This window comes from Triticum urartu, chromosome 1 (genome assembly GCF_003073215.2).
Source record: "Triticum urartu cultivar G1812 chromosome 1, Tu2.1, whole genome shotgun sequence".
NCBI lineage: Eukaryota > Viridiplantae > Streptophyta > Magnoliopsida > Poales > Poaceae > Triticum > Triticum urartu.
The window spans coordinates 465,553,124-465,573,195 of NC_053022.1; the positions used below are offsets into that span (position 1 = coordinate 465,553,124).

General features: G+C 44.7%; 1 pseudogene; it reads right to left on the bottom strand.

The window, feature by feature from the left end:
• Nucleotides 1-13,243: 13,243 nt before the first annotated feature.
• LOC125532918 lies at nucleotides 13,244-13,550 on the bottom strand (annotated as a pseudogene).
• Nucleotides 13,551-20,072: the final 6,522 nt, after the last annotated feature.

The following is a 20,072-nucleotide window of genomic DNA, read 5'->3' on the forward strand; positions in this document are numbered from 1 at the left end:
AACCCCGTAGGTCGACAAGGATATGTACTACTCCTGAGTGGTACGGTAATCCTGTCTTGGATATCATGTTGTTAGACAACAATGAACCTACGATCTATGGAGAAGCGATGGTGGGCCCGTATTCCGACAAATGGTTAGAAGTCATGAAATCCGAGATAGGATCCATATATCAGAACAAAGTATGGACTTTGGTGGACTTGCCCGATGATCGGCAAGCCATTGAGATAAATGGATCTTTAAGAAGAAGACGGACGTGAGCGGTAATGTTACCGTCTATGAAGCTCGACTTGTGGGAAAGAGTCTTTTCACAAGTTCAAGGAGTTGACTACGATGAGAATTTCTCACCCGTAGCGATGCTTAAATCCGTCGGAATCATGTTAGCATTAGCTGTATTTTTTGATTATGAAATCTTACAGATGGATGTCAAAACAAGTTTTCTTACCAAGTTTTCGTAAGAAAAGTTGTATGTGATACAATAAAAGGTTTTGTCGATCCTAAGGATGCTAAAAGGTATGCTGGCTCCAGCAATCCTTCTATGGACTAGAGAAAGCATCTCGGAATCGGAATATATGCTTTGATGGAGTGATCAAAGCTTTTAGGTTTATACAATGTTTGCTAGAAACTTGTATTTACAAGAAAGTGAGTGGGAGCACTACAAATTTTCTGATAAGTATATGTGGATGACATATTGTTGATTCGAAATGATGTAGAATTTCTGGAAAGCATAAACGGTTGTTTGAAGAGTGTTTTTCAAAGGAAGACCTGGATAAAGCTGCTTACATATTGGGCATCAAGATCTATAGAGATAGATCAAGACGCCTGATGATACTTTCAAAGAACGCACACCTTGACATGTTTTTGAAGGAGTTCAAAATAGATCAGTCAAAGAAGGGGTTCTTACCTGAGTTGTAAGGTGTGAAGTTGAGTAAGACTCAAAGCTTGACCACGGCAAAAGAAAGAGGAAGGACGAAGGTCGTCCCCTATGCTTTTGTCATAGGCTCTATACGGTATGCCATGCTGAAGTACCGCACCTGATGTGCGCCTTGCCACATGTCTGGCAAGAGGGTACAAAGGTGATCTAGGAGTAGATCACCAGATAGCGGTCAAAATTATCCTTAGAGGAATAAGTAAATGTTTCTCGGTTATGGAGGTGATAAAGAGTTCGACGTAAAGAGTTATGTCGATGCAAGCTTAACACCTATCCGGATAGCTCTGAGTAGAGATACCGGATACGTATAATGGAGCAACAATTTGGAATAGCTCCAAGTGGAACGTGGTAGCAGCATCTACGATATGACATAAAGTTTTGCAAAATACATAGGGATCTGAATATGGCAAGACCCGTTGACTAAAACCTCTCTCACAAGCATAACACAGTGTTTATCACATAGTGATGTGAACTAGATCATTGAGTCTAGTAGACTCTTGGATGTTGGTCACATGGCGATATGACCTGTGAGTGTTGATCACATGGCGATGTGAACTAGATTATTGACTCTAGTGCAAGTGGGAGACTGTTGGAAATATGCCCTAGAGGCAATAATAAATTGGTTATTATTATATTTCCTTGTTCATGATAATCGTTTATTATCCATGCTAGAATTGTATTGATAGGAAAATCAGATACATGTGTGGATACATAGACAACACCATGTCCCTAGTAAGCCTCTAGTTGACTAGCTCGTTGATCAATAGATGGTTACGGTTTCCTGACCATGGACATTGGATGTCGTTGATAACGGGATCACATCATTAGGAGAATGATGTGATGGACAAGACCCAATCCTAAGCCTAGCACAAAGATCGTGTAGTTCGTATGCTAAAGCTTTTCTAATGTCAAGTATCATTTCCTTAGACCATGAGATTGTGCAACTCCCGGATACCGTAGGAGTGCTTTGGGTGTGCCAAACGTCATAACGTAACTGGGTGGCTATAAAGGTACACTACAGGTATCTCCGAAAGTGTCTGTTGGGTTGGCACGAATCGAGACTGGGATTTGTCACTCCGTGTGAATGGAGAGGTATCTCTGGGCCCACTCGGTAGGACATCATCATAATGTGCACAATGTGACCAAGGAGTTGATCATGGGATGATGTGTTACGGAACGAGTAAAGAGACTTGCCGGTAAGGAGATTGAACAAGGTATCGGGATACCGACGATCGAATCTCGGGCAAGTATCGTACCGCTAGACAAAGGGAATTGTATATGGGATTGATCAAGTCCTTGACATCGTGGTTCATCCGATGAGATCATCGTGGAGCATGTGGGAGCTAACATGGGTATCCAGATCCCGTTGTTGGTTATTGACCGGAGAGTTGTCTCGGCCATGTCTGCATGACTCACAAACCCGTAGGGTCTACACACTTAAGGTTCGATGACGCTAGGGTTATAGGGAAAGTATGCACGCGGTTACCGAATGTTGTTCGGAGTCCCGGATGAGATCCCGGACGTCACGAGGAGTTCCGGAATGGTCCGGAGGTAAAGATTAATATATAGGAAGTATGGTTCTGGCCATCGAAAGTGTTCCGGGCATCACCGATAGTGTACCGAGACCACCGGAGGGGTCCGGGGGTCCACCAGGTGGGGCCACCAGCCCCGGAGGCCTACATGGGCTAATAGTGGGAAGGGACCAGCCCCTAGGTGGGCTGGGGCGCCTCCCACCAAGGCCCAAGGCGCCTCCAAGAGGGGAAGGGGGCAAACCCTAGGGCAGATGGGCCCTAAGGCCCACCCCAGGTGCGCCTCCCCCTCTCCCCCTTGTGGCCGCCACCCAGATGGGATCTGGGGGCTACCGCCATCCCTAGGGAGGGAACCCTAGGTGGGGGCGCAGCCCCTTCCCTTCCCCTATATATACTTGAGCAAAGGGGCAGCCCAACACACGATTCAATCTTCATGTTGGCGCAGCCCTACCCCTCTCCATCCTCGTCTCTCGTAGTGCTTGGCGAAGCCCTGCTGGAGTCCCGCGCTCCTCCACCACCACCACGCCGTCGTGCTGCTGCTGGATGGAGTCTTCCCCAACCTCTCCATCTCCCCTTGCTGGATCAAGGCGTAGGAGACCTCACTGGGCTGTACGTGTGTTGAACGCGGAGGAGCCGTCCGTTCGGCACTAGGATCATCGGTGATTTGGATCACGACGAGTACGACTCCATCAACCCCGTTCGCTTGAACGCTTCTGTTGGAAATATGCCCTAGAGGCAATAATAAAAGCATTATTATTATATTTCCTTGTTCATGATAATTGTGTTTATTCATGCTATAATTGTGTTATCCGGAAATCGTAATACATGTGTGAATAATAGACACCAACATGTCCCTAGTAAGCCTCTAGTTGACTAGCTCGTTGATCAACAGATAGTCATGGTTTCCTGACTATGGACATTGGATGTCATTGATAACGAGATCACATCATTAGGAGAATGATGTGATGGACAAGACCCAATCCTAAACATAGCATAAGATCGTATAGTTCGTTTGCTAGAGTTTTTCCAATGTCAAGTATCCTTTCCTTAGACCATGAGATCGTGTAACTCCCGGATACCGTAGGAGTGCTTTGGGTGTACCAAACGTCACAACGTAACTGGGTGACTATAAAGGTATACTACGGGTATCTCCAAAAGTGTCTGTTGGGTTGACACAGATCAAGACTGGGATTTGTCACTCCGTGTGACGGAGAGGTATCACTGGGCCCACTCGGTAATGCATCATCATTATGAGCTCAAAGTGACCAAGTGTCTGGTCACGGGATCATGCATTACGGTACGAGTAAAGTGACTTGCCGGTAACGAGATTGAACAAGGTATTGGGATACCGACGATCGAATCTCGGGCAAGTAGCATACCGATTGACAAAGGGAATTGTATACGGGGTTGCTTGAATCCTCGACATCGTGGTTCATCCGATGAGATCATCGAGGAGCATGTGGGAGCCAACATGGGTATCCAGATCCCGTTGTTGGTTATTGACCGGAGAGCGATCTCGGTCATGTCTACATGTCTCCCGAACCCGTAGGGTCTACACACTTAAGTTTCGGTGACGCTAGGGTTGTAGGGATATGTATATGCAGTAACCCGAATGTTGTTCGGAGTCCCGGATGAGATCCCGGACGTCACGAGGAGTTCCGGAATGGTCCGGAGGTAAAGAATTATATATAGGAAGTGCTATTTCGGCCGTCGGGACAAGTTTCGGGGTCACCGGTATTGTACCGGGACCACCGGAAGGGTCCCGGGGGTCCACCGGGTGGGGCCACCTATCCCGGAGGGCCCCATGGGCTGAAGTTGGAAGGGATCCAGCCCAAAGTGGGCTGGGGCGCCACTTCCCCTAGGGCCCATGCGCCTAGGGTGGGGGAAACCCTAAAGGGGGGGCGCCCCCTTGCTTGGGGGGCAAGCCCCCCACCCCTTGGCCGCTGCCCCCCTAGGAGATTGCATCTCCTAGGGCCGGCGCCCCCCCTAGGCCCCCCTATATATAGTGGGGAGGATGGAGGACCTCTTACCTTTGCCTTTGGTGCCTCCCTCTCCCTCTCCAACACATCCTCCTCCTCCATAGAGTTTGGCGAAGCCCTGCCGGAGTACTGCAGCTCCATCACCACCACGCCGTCGTGCTGCTGCTGGAGCCATCTTCCTCAACCTCTCCTTCCCCCTTGCTGGATCAAGAAGAAGGAGACGTCACGCTGACCGTACGTGTGTTGAACGCGGAGGTGCCGTCCGTTCGGCGCTAGGATCTCCGATGATTTGGATCACGTCGAGTACGACTCCCTCATCCCCGTTCTTCGAACGCTTCCACTCGCGATCTACAAAGGTATGTAGATGCATCCGATCACTCGTTGTTAGATGAACTCATAGATGGATCTTGGTGAAACTGTAGGAAAATTTTTGTTTTCTGCAACGTTCCCCAACAGCTTCCGCTTAGCGATCTACAAGGGTATGTAGATACACTCTCCTTCCCTCGTTGCTAGATTACTCCATAGATTGATCTTGGTGATGCGTAGAAAATTTTGAATTTCTGCTACGTTCCCCAACAATGCGGTGATCTCATCCGCGTCCCTGGCAGGCTTCATACGGCTACCAACATTGTCATAGTTGTACTCCAAGTCCAAATCCCTCTCGTCCTCGACGATCATGTTGTGTAAAATTACACAAGCAGTCATGATGTTTCTAAGGGATTTTTTTATCTCGGAAGTGAGATGGACCTCGAATAATGGCAAACCGAGCTTGCAACACACCAAATGCCTTCTCAATATCCTTTCAGCAAGTTTCTTGTACTTTGGCAAAAAAAATGTGTTCTTGATTTTGGGGTCACTAATGGTCTTCACAAATGTTGACCATGAAAGATAAACACCGTCGGGGAGATAGTACCCCATTGTATAGTCATGGCCATTGACGTTATAGTTGCAAGTTGGAGCTTTGCCACTAGCTAGCTCAGCAAATAGATGAGATCGCTGTAAAACATTGATATCATTGAGAGACCCTGGCAAACCAAAGAAGCAATTTCAAATCCATACATCATGCATGTGAAGGCACGGCTTCAAGCACGATGGTGGGTTTACGTTTGTGGCCGGTGTATTGCCCTACCCAAGCCACCGGGCAGTTCTTTCACCTTCAATGCATGCAATCAATACTACCTAACCTGCCTGTCCATCTCCTTGCTTCGTTCATTGCCACGAGCTTCTTTGTGTCTTCTTCGTTTGGAGCTCGAAGGTACTCGTGGTCAAAAACCTGGATCATTGTCTTCACAAAGACACAGACACATTTGGTGATGGTGTCTTCGCCAATGCGAAGATATTCATCCGCATAGTCGGCGGGAACACCATATGTAATCACTCTCATTGCCGCCAATTTTTTTTAATATGCACTAAAACCAATCATGGTCACTAATGCCATTACCTTGGCGAAGTAGTCTTTCATGAGCATCTTGTCACCGAGAGCTCGGTTGTGGGGAATGTTTAACCGGCTGAACGTCGATCCACGCCGCTTTCTCTTCGGCCAGCCTCAAATTCGTCCACGAGATGCAACAACACAAGGTTGTCGACATCGTCGTCGAGTATCATCTCTCCTATGTCCAAATCATCGAATGAAGACGACGAGGACGAACTCCAATCTATCTACAAAATGCACATAAAACACCCACAAATTTCACCCGAACCTACTCCGGGCCAAATCAAGCACGAAACCGCAGGTGTTGGACATGCCTCGCCGTCCAAAGCAAAGCCGTGCCACGCCCCGCTCTTCTTCTCCCCCACGGCCGAAGCAAACCAAAGCCGCGCCGCCCCTTTCTTCTCCCCGTTTGTGGTAAATGATGATTGTTTCTGTTTGAAAGTGCAAATTGAGCTTTGAGGTTTTGTTAGTGTCGTGTGCCGATGATGATGCGACGAATCTTATTGATTTGGTTTACAACCATTCCATCACATTTAGGGCTTCTTTGATTCAAAGGATTCTCAAAAGAATTTTGAAGGATTCTAATCCTTAGGATTTTTTTCCTATGTGGGTTGTTTGATTCGTAGGATTGTAAATCATAGGAATTTTTTCATAGGATTCATTTGCACTAGATTTTATAGGAAATTTTCCATCCACTCAAACCTCTTTGAAAAAATCCTACGTTTTTTTTGTGCATAATCAAACACTCATACAATCATGTAGGATTCAAGATGATATGCCAATCCAATCCCACGTTTTTCTTATTCCTGCATTTGGGAAATCCTACGAATCAAAGAGTCCCTTACATGTCACACACGGCACAAATTTCGCAAGACCAAAAGCTAACTGACAACGCTGCACAAATCCAGTATAGTACTGTACGTACTACAGTCTTCAGAGAAAGAACATCATCACCTCTGTTCCTCTCAGTGCATCCATCACTTCACAGCGCGGAGCCGCAGACCGCCCGGCAGCTACAACGTCCATCACGAAGTGCTAGACGTAGGATATGCAATTGAAATAAGTTCTTGCTAATGGAAAAAAATGGAGGGTTGAATGTAGGTGCTGTTCTTATTTTGCCCGAGGGATTTGAATTAGCGCCGCTCGATCATATTTCCCCTGAGTTAAAGAAAAGATAGAAAATCTTGCTTTTCAGAGTGCCCACGTCCAAGAACTCCCGAGAAAAATCAACGAGACGTACGATGATGTCAATCAAAAATAAAAAACAATCAACGAGACGTCCTAAAAACTCCTCGCATTCGCATCAGACTAGCGGAGGGAAGGGTTCCAAGATTCTGCCTACAACAACTGCAAGCTGAAACATCAATATTACCGTCTCGTACTCATTCATGCTTCTTTATTCATCAACACATAACGCACACCCCGTACATTTTTTCAAGCTAATGAGGAAATGTGGAGGAGGCGACCGTGAACCGAGGTCCTGAGCAGTGGGCTTGGCAGTCCTCCATTGTTTTGAAGCAGACATCTAGAGGGGGGCAGATAATGCATCCAGATGGACCCCTGTAGCACCCGTGATGGATGTCATGCGCGCCTAGCTCTCTACCTATGAAAACATCAAGAAAAACACAATATTAACTTATGATTATACACTGTGACATGTTGACAAGATTCTGGTAGTCAACTTTGAGATATGTTATAAATAAGGAACGAATCAAACAAAAACACAAGAAAAGATGCCACTTACATTGTGTTTGGGTCGCAAAGCATATAATAAGAACGAACAATAGTGCTTGGGCACGCTTCGGGCACTTCTCCATGTCCATGTCTATATAGATGACTAAGGCTTCAACGGTTGTTGGCAGGCTGGTCTTGGTTGAAACTAACTGACGGATGCTAACATATACTCCCTCCGTAGCAACATCCGGCTTCATATATAAGGGAGATCTATTAAGTGTCATAGAGCTTTTTGGAGTATTTTGAATGGTTACCCTTTGTTTATTGGGAAAGAAATTATTGCTGATTATTATTTGATATATATGGAAATAATTATTGCCGATTATTACTCAATATGGACACTTAATGCTCACATTAGACAAGATAGATAAAATCAGCCATTAATTAATTTTCCATATTTTAAGGACGCCGCCATTCGCTGGGAGAGCAAGTCAAATCCAACGAGCAAACGATTTTACGCTACGAACACCTGGCCACCAGCGGTTAAGCCCAAAATCGACATTTAATTATTACTTTTTAGACAAAAAATTGCCATTTAATTCAGAAAAAAATTGAGGAGAGAAAACATTCGAGGCTGCCCCCTTACTGGGCCACCAGCGGTCAAGCCCAAACATGTCATTTCCTTGAGAAAAAGAAGTGAAAACTGTTTGTACACTTAGTGCAATTTCTTTTATTTACCTATGTGTAGTATGGGCGAATCAACCTGTGGTTGAATGTTAGAGGTACGGTGGTATCCCGGCCCACTAGGGTTTCTGGCGCTCACATTATTTCTTAATTTCTGGCGATGCACTTAAGGGTAGGGTGTGCGTGTGTGCGTTCATAGTGATGAGTGTATGTGCGTATGTATGAGCGTTTGCGTCTATACTATGTTTAAAAAAACATATGTGTAGTAGGGGTAACTCAAAAAATAACTATGTGTAGTATCGGACAAAAAAACATTTTTTTAGAATACAATACAATTAAAGTACACTCACCCCTATGAACACACACGAATAGCTTACCCCTACGAGACAAAAACAAAAGTTGACATGTTAAAAATGCCTAAAACAAAGTGCTAGGTATGCCATCGCATGAAACACAAAAAAGGTTAATGATAGCTGTTGAGATAAGACTCCCATGCTATGTCCAAATAATTTGTGGTTGTATTAGAAATTAAATTTAGCATAGTTTGTTCATAAATTTCCAATAATGTGCAAAGATAAAATGACCATGGTCCAAACAATTAATTCACTGGATATGAATTTACCATGGTATAGAAAAAATGAAAATGATGAGGTGTGTACAAAACTAAGTTTGCCATGGTCTAAAATATATTTCAACATGTTACAAAAAATGATAATTGCATGGAAATAAAAATAAATTTTCCTATAGGAACAGTAAGGAAAAGGAAGAATTTGCCATGGTATAGTAGTATAATTTGCCATATTACAGAAATAAAAAATACCATGGTACTAACATAATTTTTTGATCATGAAAATTATGGAGAAAATATGAATTTCCCAAGATTCAGAATAAAATTAGCCATTGTACAAAAATAAAATTGCCATAATACTAATAAATTTGCCAACATGTAATTTTCTTTAAAAAAGCAATTTGCCATGGCCGAAACAAAATAAGTTGCCGTGGTACAAAAGATAAAATTGCCATGGTATAAAAATAACTTTGCCACCATGAAAAGTAAGAAAAATAAAAACAATTTGTTGTGGTCAAACAAATATTTTTTGTCATTTTTTATTGTACTTTGCAAAAAAAATCAAATTTTTTTTTTGCAATATGGTAGCCCGACGTGGGGTGGAGCTGCGTACCGTGAGCACGGAGGTGACCGTGAAGACAAAATGGACAAAATGGACCTATGGACGAAAGTATTTCACAAACTAAACCGTGTTTGAAAAAAATTCACTCAGGTGACCCTTTTGTGCAGCGCCCGGCAGCCAGTCGTTGCACCCTACTGAGCAGCGCCTTACTGACAGGAGATGCACTCCTGGCTAGCGTGGCACCCCTGGTCCAGGCCCGGCCCCACGCCTGGTTGTCCAGCGCCTAGCCGACAGGCGCTATGCTACGACGTGTGGCTCCTAGCCCAGAGGCGCTGCACTTGGACTTAGTAACCGCAGCGGGCTGACCCTCCCCCATCCCGACCCATTTGTTCCACTCGCAACAGAGAGTGGCGACGGGGGCGGCTATCTCCTCTCCCCCTCTCAATCCCCTCTCAAAAATCCAAGCGATTTGAAGATTTGGTCGGTGGATTTGTTCCCCACTACCACCTAGAAGTAATCTCCTCCGATCCCCTTCTTTCTATCCGAAAAACCTTCCCCATTCTTCATGTTTGTGGTGAAACCATAGTTTATGATTGATTTGAAATTTCTATGGGAAATAGAATGAATGTGTGTTGATTTAGAGTATGTATTAGTTGTAAACATTGGGGAACATTATTGATGTGGATTTGTATTGTAAATTGCATACATAGGAATTTGTATGTACATATAAATTAATAATCACGTATGAAATAATATCAGATGCTTGCTTATAGAATAATTGTTGAGGGTTGAGATTGTCTAGATGCTTAATGCTTACATATGAAGGTGATAAAACACTTCTTTTCACATGGTAGATTTTCATTCAAGTACATCGCAAATATTTGTCAGACCGATGTCAATTTTTTATCAAGCTTTTTAGTACCCATCGAAAGTTGTTGAGACGAATACATATGAAGTAATGCATAGGAAGTAGTTTGCTCGTATGTACTTAGCATAGGAAGTATGGTGAAAAATGTGAATATTTATCCTATGCATAGGATGGTCGTTTGCTCACATATCAAATAATGCTCATATGTGTTTATTGCTTGAAATATGTAGGATGGTTTGGCTTCTTGATGATTACTATGACGTTCAACACCGGGCCTACATAATGTCGGAGAAGAAGCAGGTAATAATCATACTAGTTGGTACTTTGAAATTTGTGTTTAGTTCAAACAGAGACTCCGTAAGTACTTGCTTGTTTGAAGTCGCTTTTACCTCTGAAGATTCGGTCTCACGGGGCATCGTCGAGTGCCATGCCCTATGATGAGTGGTACACACCGTACAGCAGACAGACATGACTCCCCCCGTTCATTGAGCTGGTCAGCGGTCGACGCTGAACCTCAATGCTGCAGGAATCACCTCACTTGTTGATCGGTGGAGGACGGAGACACACAATTTCCATCTTCTGACCGAGGAGATGACCGTGACGCTTCAGGATGTTTCCATGATCACCGCACTTCCTATTGAGGGGAAGTCTTTTTGTATGAGCACCAATTCTGATGGGTGGCGCCAGCAGATGGAGGCCCTTATTGGTATGGCTCCTGTAGAGGCTCCAGCAGATGGAGAGAAAAAGGAAAGAGTCGCAGTCGGTGCTCCTTTCACGTCGATTACAATGACCTTTGCGCATTGCCCTGAGGATGGTAATGATGATGTGATCCAGACATATGCTCGCGTGTACATGTGGTACGTTATCAGTAGGACTCTTTTTGTTGACGCCACTGGTAAGAACGCTCAATGGATGTGGCTTAAGGCGTTTACCGTCTTTGACAGCCAATGGAGCTGGGGTTAGGCGACACTGGGCTACTTGTACCGACAGTTGATCACTTGTGAGTTTTCACCTCCTTTCTACATTACCAATGCAATCTTGCCCTTAATTGAACCATGTTTTCCTTTATGTGTAGTTGGATGATGCTTGTTTTAGGATCTCAAAGGACGGATTTATTGGTGGTTGTATGCTCCTACCATCGGTATGGAGCTGGGACTGCCTGCCAGTTCGACGCCCGAAGGACGTATCGTTCAAGCCCTGGGATGAACAAGGCGACGACCTACGGCTCCCCATTTGGACTCCCAAGTGGGATGTGGTAACCGAGATGACGAGCAATGTCAATCTCATGTATAGGCAGTACACCAACGAGTTGGACACGCTTACGGCCGAGCAGGTAAACATTGACATTACATCACTCATTCTCATGTATTATGAAAACTCTACATCAATGTTGTGTTGTTGTGCTACGAGGTGGAATGGGAGTCATATGGTGCCAAGGATAGATTAGGTGATGCGGACGGGTTCGTCCTAAATCTGATGTGCATGCGGGATAGGGATCTTTGGCTAATGCGGTGCCCACTCATATGCAATTGGGCGGTTGAGCTTCACTTGTCACATCATGTGTACCGATAGTTTGGTTTGTTTCAGGGTCACCCGCCGGAGTGGGAGGACACGGACAAAGTACTTCACAGGTAAGATAGCATGAACCGTTTGCACTTAGCATCGTCTGCAGGTCCTTTTTGATGGTGCTAATATTTAGTTTTTTAACATGCAGGTTGGATAGGAAAAAGCAACGAAAGATCAAGAACTGGGATAAACATCATAAGAAGTATGTCACCATGTTCGAGCTTTGTGTGGAGCAAGCTAAGGCTAGAGCAGGATCCCAGCTATGTGAGTACTTCCCACTCGCCTTCAACAACTACCTTAAATGGTATCTTGAAAATACTCGTGTGGAGATATGCCCGCCAGCCTATGATGAGGAGATTTTGGAAGATCCCATCGTTTTTGATGAGCTTGCCCAGAGCAAATACAACAAATATGCTAGGGAAGGGAGCCGAGTCCCTTTTGCTCCAATGATAAACTTTGTGGTAAAGTGTTCCCCTCTGGGGTTTCCTATTGGCACTATTACACATCTTTGTTTGCCTAACATGTTAAAGTCGTTTCATCCACAACGCAAGGAGATCAAAAAGCAAGCTGACGAAAGCCAGACTATGCTAGACACAACCCCGATTGGAAAAAGCAAGGGTGAAGGTGCACTTCGAGCTTTCACTAAGGTACATATCTCATTCACTTGCCCATGTTACATATCTTGCTAAGTTACATATATCATTCACTTGTCCATGTTACAGCGTCAGGGCTAAAGGTTAAGGCGGTTATCCAACCTTATCTGTTGCCATGACCCCGAAATTCATAACCTTCGCAGTCCAAGTCTGCTACACCACTTGACCATAGGGCTCATCTGGAGTATGAGACTACCTCGACAGCTCATCTGGAGGATGAGGATGTAATCGCTGAAGAGGTATGACAATAGCACATATTCATTTCTTTGATGCATTCTTCACTTTATTATGATGCACGTACTTTACCATAGCATCTTCTTTTATGATAGGTTGATGATGACATGACATTGCAGGACTTTCAAGTTTGTTCCGCTTACATGTTGAAGCCTAGGAAGGGAATCAAACCCTCGAAGACTTCAGCGCCAGAGGAAGGAGGGCGGTCGGTGGGAGGTCACGGATGGCAACAGGCGTGGGGAGCATCAGGGGTATGGAGGACGGCGATGAGGACGAGGAGGAGGAAGAGGAGGAACCACAGCCGGTTGCTCCTAGGAGGAAGAAGATAGCCAGTAAGAGGGTAAGAGCTGGCAAGAGTACGCGCGAAAGGAATAATTAGTGGTGTCAGACTTATCGTTGTTTTCCTACTGAACTAGTTGTCAGTTTGTTATGTTCATGAACTTGTAGTGATATTGAGCTTATGGTTGGTGTTAACTCTTACTATTGTCTTGAGAGTTCAAAGAAAGAGCATCATCACCTATGTTCCTCTCTGGGCCGTCGCCTGCAACACGCATCCATGGCGCACTTCACAGTGCGAAGCCGCAGAAGGGGCAGAACCGGAACTGTCGGTCGGCAGCACTGCCCCACGCGGGGGAGGAGCAGGCCCGGGCTCGGCTTCCTGTTGCCGAGGGACCCTGGCGCGAGGAGGCCACAGTCACGACAGAGGTAGGCGGGGTCCTTGCCCGGCCACTGCCACGCCGACACGAAGAAGAGCTTGAGCACCTTCTCGGTCTCCACCAGATCGGTCACGCCGCCACAGCGCAGGCACCGCCCGGCCGCCTCCTTGAGGACCCGTCCTGCGCCCTGCTCCACGCCGCCCACGAAGAAGAACATCGTTGCGCCTCTCGCTCGTCCTCGATCGCTGCCGATTTCTTCTGAATTTTTCTCGCACGACCCCTCCTTGCCTCGGTTCTCAGCTCCGATCGATCTGATGAAGTGTTAGTTTGATGGCTCGGTGTAGTGTGTGGATCGCTTCCTTGCACTTTTGGAGGAAGGGAGAAACGGACTGACAATTCTGGAGAGCTCAGAATATTGGATCTGGACGGGAATCCTGAGATGGCCTGGAGGGGGAGGGCCGGTTCTCAGCACATGGGTAGATGGGCTGAACAACCAATTTGCGACGTGCTTTCCATGGGAAGCTCCTATCTGCCGCTCTCTAGGACCTGTTACTTCACAAGAAGTACTGCTACCACTCGACTTGGTAGCTACCTGATTTGTCATGCAACGCAAACAATTAAGAACCAAAGCAAGCACTGGTCCGAACATTTTTTAAATTTTGAACGCACAACATTATTTTGAAGAAAAACGTGAATGTTGTATGAAACCGAGAACACTTTTCGAAATTGTGAATAAAATTTGAAATAACTCAAATATTTTTAAAAATGTAAACAATATTTGAAAACAGGAAAAATTTAAACTCACCAAAAAAATGAAAAGCGGATATTTTTTCAAAAGCTGGAACATTTTTCAAACTCGAAAAAAATTGGATACGCGAACATTGTTGAAAAATGGGAAAAATATTAAACTCCCAAACAAAATTTGGAAACACGAACTTTCTTTTAGAAGTGATTATTTTTTGAAACACCCGAACAAAATTTGAAACACGGAGAACTTTTAAAATATGCGAAAAAATTAAAACCCCAGAACAAAATTTGAAACACGAATGTTCAGAAATATTTTTTAAGCACCCTAAGAAAATTTAAAAAGGAGATTTAAAAAAAATGCAAATGAAATTTGAAATCCTGAACAAAATTTGACAAGTTATGAAATTTTGAAAAAATACATAAATTAAAGAAAGAAACAGAAAAACAAAACGAACCAGAAAAAACCAGGCCAAAAATGGTTCAGGAACCTTCTAGAAGGATCCATAAACCAGTAGAAACCAGGACTAAAACCCTCCAAAAGGTTTCCAAAACCAAATGCAATTTACTAGTTAGCTATCTTAGATGGGCTGGCCCAGTCGGTCGCTTAGTGTAGTCGCTCTATGTGTTAGCTCGACAGTTAGACGCAGAGAGCGTCAAATAGGAAAGTCCCCTTCCATGGACTTTTGTGTATTTTTTTGGCAACAGCAACCCTCAAAGAGGGCTAGATATATTATTCATTTGTGTCCAAGAGAGAAAAGTCCACATTTCAACTCTGAAATAACCGGTCGGTTTGATTTGCAACCTTCATCTTCAAAACCGCTCGCATTACACTCTCAACTTATACCATATAGTTCAAAAGACAACCCTTTTCTTGGTTTTGGGCTGGTCAAACCGGTTTTGACCGAGTCAATTGTTATCTCATATTGACTTCGTTCCTCGTAGATATCACCACCTGTCACATTGAAGGTCACAGGTTCTCTAAACAATATGTGTTACATGCATAGGTCTTTGGATCATGTTGTCCGGGCCATTAAAATTGGATAACACACATTGCGCTCACCATAGAATAACAGCTTAAAACAATCATAAGACTATAAACACCAATGCCGACATATAGTATGGGCACAAATAAATCTTACCATTCACCTGCATCTCCCACACCTAGGAAAAAATTACTCACACATCATAAAAGAATAACCAATCATCTCAGAGAATGATCCATTGAAAACAGTATCAATAATAGCGTGAAGACACACAATAAGATGAATGATTAAATGAGTCTCAATCTCCAGATGAGTTGCAAATAGAGTTGCACATCCCAATCTTACAACTTGGAATTCCTCTTACAATGGTTATGATGAGATGGAATGCAGATGCAAAAACAAGACGGAGAAGATCTTCGATGGTTCTTCTTCTCCGGTCTCTTCTCCCTCTATTCCGAACGGAGTGGTGGCGGCTAGGTCTCTCTGATGCCAAATGCCCATTTACAAAGTCTATTCTTGTAGATGAGGAGAGGCCTCTGACATTTGGTAAGAGCATTGGTACGAGCGCTTGCGCTCATACCAATGTTGTCTTGCACTCTGTTGTCGCTGGTGCCAAATCTTCCAACATAGAAGTTGCTTCAAATGGATTGATTTGTATAATCTTGATTGTTTTCCTTCCATAAATGTATTTTCCTGTCAAACAATAGGAAAATGAGTTTTCTTCTCTCTCAAAGGATTAGCGTTATAAATAACCGAGAAATAACAAAAGAAAGATGAAAACCAATTCAAAACTCTTCATGAAAAGTGAGAAATTCTTGAACCATCAAATCCCCCAAGCTTAAGTTTTGCTCGTCTTCGAGGAACTAAGAAATTAAAAGAATGAAAGGGAGTTTGGCAAATGAGTGAAAGAAGTTTACCGACTTGCGAAGATATAATATTTCCATTTTCACAAGTCCTTAATTAAGAGAATACTTGCATTTGAATGATTGCACTCAAGCTCACTTCCTAGCCATGTGTATTTCTCAAGTTAAGTCTTTTATGGTTAACTAAGTGTGGAGCAAGTGAGAAATGTGTTCTCATAAGAGAATGGATTTAGTAGGCCATTTAAACACAAATTTAACCAAGGGGTTTTGAATGAGAAGAAAATTTCCCTGGCTTGGTTGAGCACCAGGGAGCTTTGGGTGCTTCCCTTGTTTGGTTCGGTGAGGGGCAAAGAGACGAACGAATCCCACCCACATGACACGGTAATTTTACCGAGGTTCGGGCTGCTGTGAAGCATAAAACCCTATGTCCTGCTTGGTTGATTGATGGTTGTGGTGAACAAAGGTTACATGTGTGGTTTCTGTAGCCAGGGCTAGCTGGGATGAGGAAACACACTATCAAATGTGGGTGTTCTTTCTAAGAGCTTTGCTGTTCTGGGTCCCACCTTGATCTAGGTAGCTCGGGCCTACTTTTATAGTTGCAAGGGGTTGCCATAGTAGCTATGATCAGTGCAAGCAAGTGGTTGCGTAGTAAATCTTCCATCACAGCAACTGAGAGGCACGTGACGACGATGGCGCGTAAGCGGGAGCAGACACACGTCCCATTAGACGCCTTTGTGACTTTGGGGCATGCCACTATAGCACGAGCGACAAGTGGCACACATGCGGGGGAAAGCATGCGGGAGACAGACAGACACGGATGGACTTTGGGGGGCATTATATACCCGAAATGGCGCCATGACATTGGGCACACCTATAGACCTGCGGACACAGACAGACTTTTTGTGTACCATCCAACCAGATAAAAAACTATATAGCACGTGTCCGTTTAGGTCTGCCCATTGGAGTTGTCCTAAGAGCATCTACAGCCGGGCACCTCAAACTGCACTTAAACGCCCGGGTGGGCCGCCCGGTTACTGATCGGTCAAAAAAAATCAACCCACTCGGGTGCCTCAAACCGGCCTCAAATGCTCGGTTGACCAGCACCCCTCATGTCCAGCCCAAATCTGGGGCGAATTTGGGGAGGGGGGCACACAAAATCGTCGAAAACCCAATGGTCTGGCAAGCGTCTCCTCCGGTGGGGGTGTGAAAATCGCGTGGTGCAGCTCCAACTCGCTGCCTGAGGCCAAAGTCCGGCTATTTAAGCAGGACGGTGTCCCCCAGCCCTAGCCACATCCTCTTCATCCTTCTTCGTGCCGCCGACATGAGACCATCCATTTCTCTTCATCTATGTCTCCTTCCCCCCTTGAAGTCCGCCTCTACCATGGCCCACAGAAGAGGACCACTTATGCTATGCGAACGCAGGAGCACCACTTCCAGATGCAGGACGAGATACGGGCAAGGCGCGCCACACGGATCACAACCTGCCTGCCTCCGATCTCGCCAGAGGAGGAGGAGGAGAAGGAAGAGGAGGGAACGCGCCAGAGCTCATGGAGGGAACGAGTCCGGAGGAGGAGGAGGCGGCGGAGCCGGAGGAGGAGCCGACGCCAGTTGCAGGCTACACCATGAAGGACGCCATGGCGGAGTTTGAGGTCGCCCGAGCAGCAGAGATGGCGGAGCAGACTGCCATCCTAGAGTCCATGCAAGATGAGGCGTATGTGGAGTCCATCCGGCGCTTCATCTAGTAAGAATAGACGAAGACCGAGGCACTTTTCGACGAGCTGGATGCGAAGGAGGAGACGGAGGCCGACGCAGAGCCGGAGTTGCGTCTACCGCCCATGTGCCCAGAGCCCGGAATGAAGATAGTGAATATCTCCGCAGTGTAGCGTAGGTTTTGTTGATCTACGTAATACATAGTTGTTTCCTTTTAAGGATGGCAATTTTATCCATGGACATGGATATCCATGGATATCCGACCCGAATGGATAGGGTTTGGATATACTTTTGTGTCCATGGACGGCGCCCAAATCCGACCCGATTATTCATGGATAGGGCATGGATATAATCTTGTACCCATGGATATATCCAAACTCGACCCGATAGTATGACTTAATGGGGAAAAATCTGCTATCCCTGCCCCACGGTCGTATGTCCCACAACAACTCTACACTTTTTTTTATCTAAAACATGCATAAGAAATTACACAATCCCCATTGTAACTTTTTTTAGTTGACATTCAATCCCCTCTGTAACATACTCCAACATCCCTTCCCTTATTTTTACCTCCTTCTTAAATGACTCGTCATTCTCATCTGTTAGAAAAATACTAAATGATCTTAGGTTGTTATGGATGTTGATTTACCATAAGTGAAGCCTAGCCTATCACGAGGTGAAGAATGGAAGAGTTTATGTTAATATTGTGTTATGTCTTATTTATATGTCTAAGAGGATCCAATGGATATCCAATAGGTATGGATATCCATCGGATTTGGACATGGACACAATTTTTCACCCATGGATTTTTTCATGGGCGGGCAAAGACTGTCTTCATGAATATGGATATGGATTTGAGATTGTTCAACCCGATTCAAATCCGACCCATTGCCATCCTTATTTCCTTTATATGGTTTGTATGGTTTTAAAGATTGATCTATGAGGTATTCGGATGCTGAGAAGAAAATTTAAGGGATGCCCGATCACTACTCAGGTGCGTTCACGTACGTCTGAGTGGTCAAATTTGGTGTACGTGGTTGTGAATGATCTAACCTACTTGTGCAGTTTTGCACGTGGACATGTGAAGTCGGAGGAACCAAACATAGCACTGGTCTAGAAAACCGGCTAGCCCGGCGTGCAGTTTTGCATGTGGCTATGTGGAGTCAGATGAATCTAGCAATAGGTGCCCACGTACAACGTCCCTTTGCATTTACATGAACATAATATACGGAGGGGAACAATTAAAAGAGCTGGACAATACAACGGGCCCCTTTGAGCTTTCTCACATGCGGATCACAGCGGGTTTTAGCTGTGGATGCAACGCGCTGTACGAAATCCGCGTTCCTCAAACATCCCGCAGGAAGGAGCCAGGATTCTAACATACGAACGAGATTTTGTCTTTTGCGTGTGAAGAATAACTGGCAAAATAAGTTTAAAGATGGTCGTAGTCTAGGTTAATGAGGCAAAATCTTCATCGAAGAAAAATAAACAGGTCCAAGTACTTGATGAACTTAATTTGTACTAAAAGTTGGCATGAAGCAAATGCAAAAGAGCAATTCAAATGTTAAATCTTCCTACTTGTGTGGAGACGATAAATGATGCAAAACGTCGTCTCGCAGGACACGAATATTCAGTTACTACAGTTCTAATTATCTAGTCCCTAAAGGCACTGATTAATATAGCACGTAATTGTCAATAACAAGACAAGATGAAGTAGGGAGAATGGGAAGCCAGAGTAAGCTAGCTCTTTTCCCTTGCCGATCATGCTAGCTATGCATGCGTGCAACCTCTGGATTGCCTTTTTTTTTTGGAAATGGATTGTTCTTGGCCTCTGCATCTAAAAGATGCATACAGCCATATTATTAACATGTGTCCAACAAGTACCAAGGTCTGCAATTCAAATACAGCTCGCAAGCGGAGCAAAGAGAGAAAAATAAAATAAAGTAATCTCAAAGCCACAACTGGCCGGAAAATAGGACAACGTGACTAAGCACCTATCCTGTTATGAGACCGCCATTCAAATTGGTTGAAGATAGCCCGTACTACCATCTCTTATTAGTTGGACCCAATAACCAAATGCTCCCTGGAGGCCATAGGAGTGAGTAACAACCACGTACGGATCCATACAGTAGCTCTAAAAATAACCTGCAAGAAATTTAGAGTATATTGTCTGTTAAAAATCTATATCGTTCCTCCAGTTCCATATAGCCCATAATAATACACATATCCCAATCCGAATACGTGATGCAATATCAGGTTGCACCCCGGCTAGCCACGTCCCAAACAATGCATCTAGACTAGCTGGAGGGGTGATGTTAACTGCCATATGGATGGTTCACCAAAGTAATTTTGCGAGAAGACAATCTATAAATAGGTGTTGAATTGTTTCGTTACGATCACAAAAGCAACATCGAACACTACCTACCCATCGTCACT